The sequence below is a fragment of the Callorhinus ursinus genome, unplaced genomic scaffold (genome assembly GCF_003265705.2).
Source record: "Callorhinus ursinus isolate GAN/ISIS: 27379988/994484 unplaced genomic scaffold, GSC_fseal_2.0 scaffold11, whole genome shotgun sequence".
Classification (NCBI taxonomy): Eukaryota; Metazoa; Chordata; class Mammalia; order Carnivora; family Otariidae; genus Callorhinus; species Callorhinus ursinus.
This window is the reverse complement of record NW_027397073.1, coordinates 45,249,686-45,263,322: the sequence shown is the minus strand read 5'-3', so window position 1 is coordinate 45,263,322 and position 13,637 is coordinate 45,249,686.

Genomic DNA, 13,637 nt, shown 5'->3' with positions numbered 1-13,637 from the left:
ATTCCAAAGGATTATTGTGTTATAATAAACATACATATATATGTAAGATGCTTAGTACAAAACTAGCACCCAGTAGGAACTCAATAAGTATCTAACATTATTGGTATTGATCATAGACTAGACACATGTAATAGTAACAGTGTAAAATGTGTCTACATTTTTTAAATATTCCATCCCTTTATTTATAATTTTATCTAAAGAATATTCTTATCAAATCAGCATCTCTCTGTACTAATGGTTGCCCTCTGTTTTGTTAGTTTGAAATATTTAATCTAGTAAGGTAACACTGACAGAGGTAGGACTTTATGATTTTGTAAACCCTTAAGAATAAAGGCTCTAAAAATCTGCTGTTTAAAAATGGCAAACACTTGGAGTCCAGAATACACTGCAACTTGCTGCACCATCTTAGGAGTCACCTGAGACTTACATTAGACAATTACGTTGCAGGACCATAGGGGAAGACCCGATCCTGTGGGCTTCCCTGAGGAAAGCAGACATTACCAACGTATGGTTTCATATAAAGCAAGATGGGAGGGTATCACCTTAAAAGAGGGGCATGTCCCTTTCTCAATGAGGGACTTGAGAAATTTGGGAACTTGAATGCCAGAGGAAAGAGATAGGGTAAAAAAAATCACTCCTAATAGGACATAAGAAAAGGCCAGGGCAAAGAATCCCTCAATAAGGGATGTATATGGTGGGGCTTAGACTCGTGCATCCTGGGAGGGGTTCTTACCCAGTATCTGGTTTTAAATTTCTCTATACACTATAATTTCTTTCTCATCCTCAGCCTTCAGTAAAAATCTTGTAAAATATTATAGCATGGACTCGGCTGTCACAGTGGGAAGTGTAAAGGGACAGACTAGACCCATTCCTAACACAGAGCACTTCCAGGGAGCAAGGGTTAGCCTGTGGAAGGAGGGAGATCCTGAGAGGGCAGGTCACACCTCCTGCCTAACTGTGATTTGGCTGGAGCAGAGGCAGCAGGCTGCAGGGGGTCACTGGCTGAGGGGGAGGGGCGTGCGTCAGGGATGACAGACTGAGGGAGAATGTTAGCATCTCCTGGGGAGTCCCAAAAATGTACAAGGGGATGAACCCACTGAAGGAACTGAACTCCAAAAGGATGGGTGCTCAATTATTATAATATAGACATTGAAAAAATTGGGACATTTTGTATCACAGTCTATGGGAAGCTTGAACATTCCTGCTACACAGTGGGGAAAACACTAACCCCTCTAGTCATTTGCTCACATAGTTTGTACATTCTTGGATAAATTATTCAACTTCTCAGACCTTCAGTTTGCTCATCCTCAGAATGAGGGAATTGAACAAGATGGCTTAAGGTTTCTTCCAGAGATGTAGTCCTGATTACATCATGACGTGAGTATCAGCCACCTAATGCGTTTGGTGAGTAGAAGCTGGATTTGGACACAGCCTGGTCAATCAAGTTTAGAAAGCCATTCAATAATCCAACTCTACATAGGTAGCAGAAATATCCTAATTGCACACTCGAATCAATTCAAGTATGATCAAGTTTAACAGATCTAGTGAAGAATTGTAAAAATGAATGAAAGAGGGCACGTTCTGCATGGAGCACTGGGTGTTATGCACAAACAATGAATCGTGGAACACTACATCAAAAACTAATGATGGAATGTATGCTGATTAACATAACAATAAAAAATTTACAAAAAAATTCCTGTTGCCCTTTGGAGCCACTCTCCCTCAACCACATGATCACAGGAAAAAGGGTTTAAAAAAATGAATGAAAACTGCTAAAAAATAAATGAAAGTTAGAGCACACTCATTCAACTTTATTAAAGCATTAAGATATAGGATGTATTGTACCTAATTTTGGACAAATCCAAATCTGTATTACTATGAGGAAGCACATAGTGAGTGCTTAATAAGTGGGAGTTATGTGAAAGACTGAAAAATGCTGCCAGATAAGTTCAGTTGACTTTTGATGCTGCTTAATTTTTTCATGCCTTTCCATTTTTAACCTAATTAAGTCCATTATGGCTATTGCAGTGCTCAGAAGTGAAAGCTTATACTTCTTTTAAAAATGAAATCTGACTAAACTATCATAATTGATACTAACGACAAATAGAAAACATGTGTGGACATCTAAAAAAAGTTAGCACACCTCTACAGAATATTCTGAAATAAATTTTTAAGAGTATTATCAAAAGAAATAAATGCCAAGACGCTTGATCAAGGTGTAATATTAAAGTGGTCCATGGTAACAAGGGAGGCTACAGCTTAGGGTGGGATGAGGTTTCAAAATAAATCTCGAGATAAGCAACAAGAGATTTTCTTAGCTGGGTTTGCACCCAGAGGAAGGAGCAAAAGAAAGGTGACAGTTGGGAAGGTGGCATAAGGTTAACACTTCGACAGAAGGGCAGAGCTATGAAGTTCCAGGTTGCTAGTCTTCTCCATAGAAGAACATAATATTCAATCTGGAAAAAGTAGAACAATGGTAATAAAAAGGAACATAAAAGTTTAGATTGCTAACAATCACAGAAGTTCAAGTTTCCAGGTCCTGAGAATTCCATCCAGTGTGCTCAGAGAACACTCAGCTGTTACCACTTAGCCGTCTTTGAGGAATTATTAAAAAGAGGAGAAAAGCTAACGGGTTAAGGATGGAAAATGTGCAATTTGCCACAAGAGGGGTGAAAAAGTGAATTCATTAGATAGTAAATGAATCTTGGGGAAATCTAATCTGAATTAATAAATTTATGCTTTGTAAACTTTGAGAAAAGAATATAGTTTTACTAGAATCAAGAGGGGATCACCAAGAATGTACTGAACCAACCTGACTTTAACCCTTATTAATAGAGTGGCTCAGAGAATAGATTATAAATATGTCAAAGGCATAAAGTCTCTGGATTTTAGCAAAGCACTTGAAAAAACCCTAATCTTCGCTTATAGACAAAAAAATAAAATGTGGACAGTAAAAGATAAAAGGTTAGTTCATGGTGATTTGAACAATCACAACTTCAAAAAATGTTAACTGTTGGCTGGAAAACAAATCCCATCCTGCTCAACCTTTTTATTAGTAATCAAAGTTAAGACATAGAAAGTATACTTATTCAAGTTAGGGAAGACACAAAGTTAGGCAAGTGAACTAAAGCCCATACATTTGTCAGGACTCTTGAATGCAAGGGACAGAAGCCCAGTTTAAATTAGCTTCACAGGTGTTACACGCAGCTGATGAATTATTTAACTCTACATCTGAAACTAATGATGTACTGTATGTTGGCTAATTGAATTTAAATTAAACGGATGAATGAATGAATGAATGAATGAATGAATGAATAAACAAACAAATTACCCAGGGGGTAAATCACTTCAGGCATAGTTGCATGCAGTTGCTCAAATAATGCAATCAAGCTTCAGACTCTACATCTTGGTTCTGCTTTCCTCTTTGTTTGCTTCATTTTCATGCAGGTCCTCCCAAATGAGGTCAACTAGAGCATTAGCATCCCCAGGTTTATGTTCTACCAGCTCAGCAACCATAATGGAAAGAATGTCTCTCTTGCCCAAGAGTTCCACACAAAGTCCTAAGTTTGAGACTTATTGCCCTGACTTGGGGACTTCTGCCCTTCACTGAACCAACCACAGTGATTCAATGTTTTGATTGTCCGAGCTTGGCAGGGGGCAGTGGAACACATCTACCCTATAAGGACAGGGAAGAAGTTGTTCTCCAAAGGGATTCTATGCAGGCCAAACATAGCAAACTTGTACACCAAAAATAAAAAAATAAATAAAATAAATAAATAATAATAATAATAGGCTAAGATAATGGTTAAAACACTAAGATTAAACAATAAATTGAAAGTCCTGAGCTTGATTTAAAACAATCAATTTCATAAATTAAAGATGAAGATAGACCACATTTGTCAACAAATGGTTCATGTGAAAAAGATTTAGAGGTTGTGTTAGACAATAAGCTCATTATGAACCAACAATGTGTTACAGAAACTGGAAGAACTAATTCAATTTTAGGTTGCCTTAATAGAAATATTATAACCCAATTATGGGATGTTATGGTCGTACTGTTTACTTCATCAGTCAGACCACAGCTGAATTAACATTCTAGAAGGACATTCCCAAGGTACAGAATATCCAGCAGAGGCTGATTAGGATAAAGAACTAAAAATCAACTTAGGGGAAGACCCAAAGAAGTTGGAGATTTCCATCCTGGGAAAGGGAAGGCCAAATAGCAATGGTTAAATATCTGAAAAGTGATCATATGGACATAAAACTGACCAGCGGTGCTACTTCAACGGGAAGAGCTAATACCTGCAATTAAATTAAAGGGAAATGGATTCAGGTTGGTTTAGCAAGTAGTACTGCCCAGCAAAATAATTGGCTCCCTTGAGATTAACTGAGCTTCTCTCAAATATAATTATCAGAGATGGTGTAGGATTGTGTCTGGAACTAGTCAGCTCCCAAGATCTCTCTCTCAACTCTTGAAGCTATGAACCGGTGGTTCCATGAATATTTGTTAACTTCTCCATCATGGAAAAGTTAACAGGAATTGCACACCCATTCCACATTTCCAGGAGTGAGGGAAGAACCCAGGCCTTGTGGGTCTGGTACATCGCTCCGACCGCTCTGGGTGATTGGAAGAAGTTCAGTGCCATGTGGAAGTAAACTCCACGTGGAAGAAACTTGGAATACAAAACACCAAGGAAACTGGGGATTTGGGCAAATGTCTCACTCACTTTGGCACTCTCATGCATTAGTCACCACTCAACATGTTTTAAACTAATTAAAGCATCAAATCTGATCAATATTATTTTAACAACTTATTCAGAGAAATAGTTGAAATGTCTAATAAAATAACTTTGATCATCCATGGATTTCTTTACCCATGTTAATTTTCAACACAGATATTGTAAAAATGAAATAAAGTAGCAAGTATATTGCAAAAGTGCAATGAAGTATCTGAAAATGTTTTCATGTTATCAGACAATATATACACATAAGGAGTTATTATAATTATTATTCATTTCACTATAGCATAGATAACTTAGTGTTGGTTATATTAAAGTATTCTTTATAAAATTATGAGTATTCACTAAATCCTTGGAAGACACAAAATAAGCAAGTAAAGGATATCATGTTGCTCTGAGCTGAGAACTCATTCTCGCCTAAGGAGATGCTATGTTGATAGAGTATACTTAAATGTCACTGAATAGCTGTGAGGATTAAATGAAATTTTGTCTCTGAAAAGTGCTTTGCAATATGCTGTATAATTCCAAAATCAAAATATTACCGTTCTGTTCTCATTATTAGCAAGTTTTCATTATCCTACTACAATGAATTGGCTACAGAAATATAGATGTCTAGACTAGGCCAACTCTACCTGATAATTAATATCAGAATTCTGGCACTCAGCATGGGCAAAATCAGATAATAGTTTCCTTATATGTAAGTGCTTAGAATACTAAATCCATCTCTGATAGCTTAATTATTATTTATAAGTAGAGGACACAATCTGAAACATAGGGACTTTCTGGCCACTCTATATATCACAAATCACTCTTATAAATATTTCTTATGTTAGCAAAATTGCGTGATAAAAGCACTAGATCAATAATAAAAGTATGTTGGAAACCTAGATTAAGACAACATCCTTAAAAAAGGAATCATTGAAACTATTTTGATTCTCCATTACCATAACTCCAAAAGGCCAATAGGTAGAATTTATAAAGCCTAAATATCGTATAGATTTGTGTTAGTGGTTTTTTAACAAGATGAATCTCATAATCTGGGTTGGGGGATAACTAAGAAATAATGAAGCCGAACCTTCTCATTTTACAAATGAGAAAACAGAGGCCTTATCCAAGGTAAATTAGCTAGGGAGATTGGACTTAGATAAGAGACAGGAAAGTATTACATAGTCTTTATGGTAAAATCTGACCACACATTTAATAAAATTACCTGATATATTTGCAGTCCTTTTTTTATGGTCATCATCTTCACTGAATATGTATTATTAAACACGTGAAAGGAGGCCTGATATAAGTTGGATGTTATATTATATTGAAGGTCTATGGTTTATTCCTAGTAATAACCAAAATTACAATCAAAAAGGAATAAAAATGTTACCCAATACAGCTACACACACAAATGTGCAGGGATCCAGAATTACTCTACTGCATGTACAAGGTCTGCAAAGAAATATGTCCAGGCATGTATAGCTATGGAAAATATGAAGGAATTGTAAGAAATGTATAATATGCAGGAAATATTGACCTTGCTTCCACTTGGGGTCAAAAAATGCAAAGAGATTCTTTCGTATATTTTATTTCCCTGGGGAGAGTATGTGACTTAATATAAAAAGAAAATCCTTGAGCAATGCAATCTCTCTAGTTTCCAGTGGTGCTTTTTTTTTTCCTAGCCCTACTTTACCTCAGAATTATTTTTGCATTGTTCAAAAGCAAAAAGGAAAATTTTGGCAAAGTTTAACCCGGTCAAGATGGATGTTAATTGCAATGTTATAATACTAATTTGTGCGTTCTTACTCAACCATAGGAAACTCATTATGGCCTCATTTAACATTCTGAAAACATTTTTAGACCATTTATAGCTTCAAATGGAAATAAATATAACTATATGTGTAGAATTGTCATTTTAATCAAATTAAATTTTCCAATTAGAGAAAGAAGTCTTGTTAAGATCACCCATAACTCATATTCATAGAAGACTTCAGTTCAGGTTATAGAACTCTGGAAGACCATTTGGAACAGGAAATTTTGATTCTTGCAGTGATGTATTTATCAGTTTTGGTGATTTTAGTAAACACAGAAATACTATTTTATAATAATGTATTAATGATCCATACTTTGAATCTTTTAAAATGCTGGCTAGTTTAGGATTCAAGGGTTGAATGTTGAAAATGGTGAAAAACTAAATAAATATATCCCTGAACAGCATCAGCTGTTTAGCAGAAACAAAGAACTGAAATTTTGCTTTTCAAGATAATGTGAACAGCCTGACACTCTTTCAGTGCAATTGGCTAAATGCTTATCCAAAAAGTTCATGGTCATAATATCCATAAAGTGTAAGTAAGAGGAACCAAATCAAAATAGAAAGTTGACTCTGGTCAGCTTGAAGAGTTTAATAGTATCATTAATAATAGATCCATAAAACTCTGTCCATTTAAATACCAAAGTTGAGTTCTTAAGCAGAATAAATAAATGTACTCAGTGGAATCAAAGACTTTTTAGGATGACTCATTACTTTCAACCCTGACATTCAGCTAATGATGATACATTACACTGCATTTATATCACATCACATTTATATTACATTAGGAACAATCTTTGTGACCTGATGTTCAGGGTCTTTTTTTATTATTCCAAACTTACATGTTTTTAAAAACATTTGATTTCAAAAAGCACAAGCCTGCGTGCAATAATTAACATGCTGCCTGAGGTTTATAAGATTTAGAAAGCAAGAACTTCCAGGATTCCTGAAGAGATCTAACCTTACAAGACAGATGGTATGCAGCCATCTCAACAGCAGGCTCAGAATTGGGTCTAGGTAGAGGGGGCTGTGTCCCCAGATGTGTGATTGGAGGGGATTGGAAAATGTCTTCTGTTCCACCCCTGGCCTGAAGAGCATTTGTTATTCTATTTTTTTAAAATACATCCCTGTGGCTCAGGGCTGCCTTTGCCAGTCTCCTGTTACAATTTATCTCACATATTACTGAAAACATTTGTTCAACAAATATTTACCAAGTGCCTACTATGTTCTAAGCACTACGAGAAATACAGAGATGTGTGAGCTGTTGGGCTACAGAAATACTAGGAAATGAAAAAAAAATTAGGGATAGAAAAATCTGGGTTCAAACCTCATCATCACTTCTTACTGGCTACAGGATCATGGATAAGTTAACTAAGCCTCAGTCTCCTACTCTGTAAAATGGGGATGATAGTACCCATATATCAAGTTGGATGGTGATTAAGTATATGAAAGGGACTTAAGAGAATGCTCTGCACACAGTAAAAGTTGAATAATAATAGCTGCTGCTATTGTTATTATTATTGTTAACCATAGACACCACCCTCAAGGAATTTAAAGTAAAACAAGGAGATGAGGTATGTGCATGCAGAACTATGAGACAAAGTGCAAAGAGCAGTTCAGAAAAAGGTAAGTTGGCCTCCAGAAATAGGGGCCAGAGGAAGTTTGAAAAAAACAGGTCCCATTTGTGCTGGATCTTGAAGTTTGAGCAAATATTTCTTTAAAAGTAGCAAGTACCTTAAGACACAATCAAGATTTAGTTCACGCATGGGGTGCCTGGGTGGCACAGTTGGTTAGGCTTCTGCCTTTAGCTCAGGTCATGATCTCAGGGTCCTGGGATCAAGCCCCATATAGGGGCTCAGTGCTTTGCTCGGTGGGGATTCTGCCTCTCCCTCTCTCTCTGGTCCTCCTCCACTTGTGCTCTATCTTTCTCTGTCTCAAATAAATAAATAAAATCTTTTTAAAAAAATATTTAGTTCACGCATGCATGCATTTATTCACAATAAACATTCTTCCAGTTTAAGGGAGCAACTTGAAAAGAATAGTACATTTTGATTACCATGAATGATTTCTAGGGTTTTTGTGCTTGCAGGGAGGACGAATCTGGATGGGGTGCTGATGGAAGAGGGAACAGTGAGTACTGGGTGTCAACTTTAAGGTGAAGTGTGCCAAAAGGACTCCTAGGGGAGAGGGGAAATGGGCAGAAGGCAAGTAGGAAATTTCTCATTCCCCAAAAGTTTACTTAGAAAGGAACGATTCCATTGGAATAAGAATGAGATGCATCCATGGACACTGGCTGAGATGCAAAGACTGAAAAACAAGGGATAAGAGAGTCTGCACTGAGGAGATTTTCAGAAATGCATTCCATCTCCAGTGTTAGCTTATTAGCTGTACCACTTCTTAAATTTTTTTAAATTTTTTATTGTTATGTTTATTGTTTATGTTATGTTTATGTTTATTGTTTAATGTGTGCCACCATATATTACATCACTAGTTCTTGATGTAGTGTTCCATGATTCATTGTTTGTGCATAACACCTAGTGCTCCACGCAGAACGTGCCCTCTTTAATACCCATCACCAGGCTAACCCATCCCCCCACCCCCCTCCCCTCTAGAACCCTCAGTTTGTTTTTCAGAGTCCATCGTCTCTCATGGTTCGTCTCCCCCTCCGACTTACTCCCCTTCATTCTTCCTCTCCTGCTATCTTCTTCTTCTTTTTTTTTTTCTTAACATATATTGCATCATTTATTTCAGAAGTACAGATCTGTGACTCTACAGTCTTGCACAATTCACAGCGCTCACCATAGCACATACCCTCCCCAATGTCTATCACCCAGCCACCCATCCCTCCCACCCCCCTTACATTTTTTTCCAGTGATTGCTCTAGCCTTCATAATATGCATCTTTAATATATCCCAGTCTACCTTCAAATAATTATTATTCCTCTTCATGTACAGTTTGAAAACTACAACAGTCTACTTTCGTTTCTCTGCTCATGTCCTTTATGTCATTTTCATACATTTTACTTACACATATTTTATTAACCCCACAATGCATTATTACTATTGTCATCCTTGCTTTCAACAGTCAGTTATCTTGTACAGAGATATAAAAATGAGTGGGAAACATCTTTTATCTTTACCAACATACTTACCATTTCTGGGCTCTTCCTTCTTTTTCTTTCCATCTGGTAATATTTTCTTTCTGCCTGAAGAACTTTAATTCACATTTTTTAAAGTGCAGGCTGCTAGAAATGAAATCTCTCAGTGTTTATCTGAAAAGGCTTTTCTTATACTTTCATTTTTAAAGATATTTTCTCTGGATATAGAATTCTAGATTGACAGGTTTCTGGTTTTGCTTTTTATTTCAGCAATTTAAGAATATTACTCTATTGCTTTGAGCTTGTATATTTCTGATGAGAAATCTGTAATTTTTTTTTTGTTTTTGTCCTTTGTATTTTAGTATGTAGTTCTTCTATGACTTCTCTTAAGATTTCTCTTTTTTATTGATTTTCAGGAATTTAATGAAGATGTTTCTTGCTATATTGTGTGTGTGTGTGTGTGTGTGTGCATGTGTGTGTGGCTGGGTGGGTGGGTGTGGGTTTATCTTTGTTGTATTTACTGAACTCCTTGATCTGCAAATTTATAGTTTTTGTCAAATTTGGGAGGAAAAAATCAGGCATTATTTCTTCAGATAACCCCTCCCCATTCTTCTGGGGGCTCCAATTGCACAAATATTAAACCACTTAATCTTGCCCCACAAGATTCACTGAGATTCTCTTCATTTCTTAAATTGATTTCTCTCTTTGCTTCATTCTTGACATATTCTACCACTGTGTTCTCAAGTTCACTGACTTTTCTTCTACAGTATCCATTTTGCTGGTAATCCCAGTCAATGAAACTTTCATTTCTGATGTTGCAATCTTTGTCTATAGAAGTTCCATTTAGGTCTTATTGTATCTTCCACGTCTCTCCTCATCATGTTGGTGTTTTCCTTTAAAAAGTTTAACATAGTCTTACAATAGCTCTTTTAACAACCTTGTCTGTTAGTACCATTGTCTCTATCATTTCTTGTCAATTCTTTTGTTTTTCCTTATCATTTTAGGTCACTTTTCTCTTTTTTTTTTTTTTTTTTTTTTTTTTTTTTGCTTCTTGGTGTATCTATTTTTTTATTGGATGATGGACATGATTGATTTTCACATTGCTGAGTACTGGATATTGTCATGTTCCTTTAATGAGTATAGGGTTTTTTTCTTTTTTTTTTGTTGGTTATATTACTTGCAGATCAGTTGTGCTTCTTCAAGGTCTGTTTTTAAGCTTTCTTTGAGTTGGCCAAGAGTAGCCTTTACTCCAGGGATTTGACTCTACTTCTACTGTATGACTCTGGATATTTTTGAGCTTACAAGTGCTTGGTTACTTTTTGCTCAGCCTTGTGTGATACATTTTATGCATGCATGACTTGGTAGTCAGTAAAGACTCAAGGAAACTCCCTTATACATTTCTAGAACTCTTGTTCTGAATGCCTCTTTCCTTTCTAAAACTTTGCCATGCAACTTTGTCATCTCTGCCTCAGTCCCATCCTCTGACCATCTCCTAAACTGAGTAAGACTACCAGCCTCAGTTTGGGTTTCCCCTCCTTGTGTTTATTGTTTAGAAATCGTTTCCAAGCCAAAAGTGGGGAGATTATAGAATTTACATCATGTTTCCCTTTTCTGAAAGATCACAGTCCTGTGGTGCCTGTTGTCTGATGTCTTAAAACACTGTTTTACATTTTGTAAATAATTTTCTAATTTACTGTAAGAGGGTAAGTCCAGTTCTTGTTACTCGCTCAGGGCCAGAAGCACATATCCAGAATTTGAGGTGCTGAAGAAATAAATTTTGACTCGACATGGTAAATGATGCTAATCAAAAGAACAAGAAACACAGTGGTGATGCAGGGTCTATTTTTTTGCAGTGCTTAAAAAGTCTACTAGGGCTTGTAGGTTTTAACAAATTACTGCCAAAAAGCATTAGCTAATTTTACTGTGTCCATTTAGAGGAATATTTCTAGAAGAAAATTGCTGGTCTCTATCCTATTCAACATTTTTATTAATGACTTAGATTGAACAAGTCTATCAAATTTGACAAAAAATATAAAGCTAAAAAAGTTAGCTACTCTTCTGAGTGGATTCAGAAACCTTCCAAAATCTGAGATAGGCTGAAATTTAATGAAAATAAATGTAAAATTTTTATTTAAGTCCAAAAGACCAAGGACACACATAGAAGATAGAAAGATCTGCTGTCTTAAACAATTTACATGACTAATGTCTACCATTTTATTTGGCCACAAGCTTAATATGAACTGTGTTGTCATTGAATCTTTTAAATATAAGGAAAAATGAAAGGAAAGAACCACGGAAAGCAAAAGAAAAGAAAGGAAAACAAACTTCAGGCCAAAGACAATAATCCTGCCTTTAGACCCCTGAGGACATGGACTTTATTTCACTCACTAATGTATCCATCTCACAATGTTCCTAAAAATCTCAATATGCTTTTGTACAACAAATTGTGTTCAGTTCCAGGCATCACATTTTAATCAGTACATTGACAGTCTAGGGTGCATCCAGAATAGGGAACCCAGCATTCTGATGATTTTGGAGAGTATCCTAATATAGAAATATTTGAAAGCATTTTGTGTTCAAAACAAAGAAGATAAAGATAAGGGAGAAATGTAGACCATTTTCAAATAGCTAAAAAGCTAGCAAATATTTGATGGGATTGTCAAATTGCTCTGTATCTCTCCAGAATAGAACACTACAACTAATGGAGGAAAGTTACTGCAAAATAGGTTTGGGTCTAACAATGGAATGAAAGAATGAAGTCCCATACACTGGACTTCTACAGGAACAAAGTCCCATATACTGGACTTAATCAGCACATCCATCATTCAAAATATTTTAAAGAGGGATCTTAAGAATGCTTCCAACTCTAAATCCATGACTCCTTAGTATCAGTGAAATAGAGTAAATGTTTTGCCTCCCTCTGGTTCATGACAAAAACCAAAAACAGTCCTTGGCATGGTTTCTCTGTCGTGTCTTCTACCACAGAACAGGGTTTTTGCTACTAGAGGATAATCAGTTTCAAATTTTGCCAGCTTAGAGTAGCTTTTGAGGTAGAGATGGATAAAGAAGAGATGGAAGAGAGGAAAAGAAGGATATAAATGTTCTTTGTTGGGAGACATGCAAGACAAAAAAAACAAGCCCTAGCCCTTTCCATGGGCTGGCATAGGGTCTGTATTCTATAAACCAACTAGCTGTTGTACCCAATGTTTTGCACTAGTAGGCAGTATATTCAATCTGCTACCAGTTTTTGACAGTTCCAAAAACTAAAATATAAAAATGTGTATCTGTGGCAAAATGGAGAAAATTATTGAAACTAAATAGTAGGTACATTGGGATCAATTACACCACTGGCTCTACTTTTGCACATGTTTGGCATTTCCCATACTAGAAATCTTTTATTTTTTACTATCAGGTGTCCTCCAATTATATTAAGAAGTGTTCAGAAATAATACTTTATCCCTTCTTCTAATTGTGCCTTTGCATGTGGAGGGAGCTTCACTAGTACAACACCCTTTGCTTCTATGACCCCTGGTTTCAATTTCCCCCGGGAAAGTGGAGGGACTTATTTGATAGGTGAGTTTGCCCCCTTTAGAGGAAAGCACAAATATCATCTATCCTTCACACTGTAAGCTGTGTAGAGGCAGCTCCCATTAAGAGGAGGCTGGTTCAGTTATACCTGTTGCTAAGAGAGTAAGTCCAGTTCTGCAGTCAAGTTTGAGAAAGGCCATTGCTGCCCATCTAAGCCTTGTCCTCTAATTCAGGTTCCTAAAGCTGATAGTTGTATACCAATCTACTTGAACTCTTTTTCTTTCTCAGAGAATTCAGAACTCTGCAAAAAAAAAAAGGATGATATATATCAGCCCCTTAAAGTCCCAGCAATTCTTACCCCATGACTATAAAGCCTTCCTCCTCCTTCTCCCTGGTATGTTCATCTTTGTTGACCAACCTTCCCGAGACGTTTCTTGTGAAGTGCTGTGTCAAGCAAGTTACTACTTCCTTACAT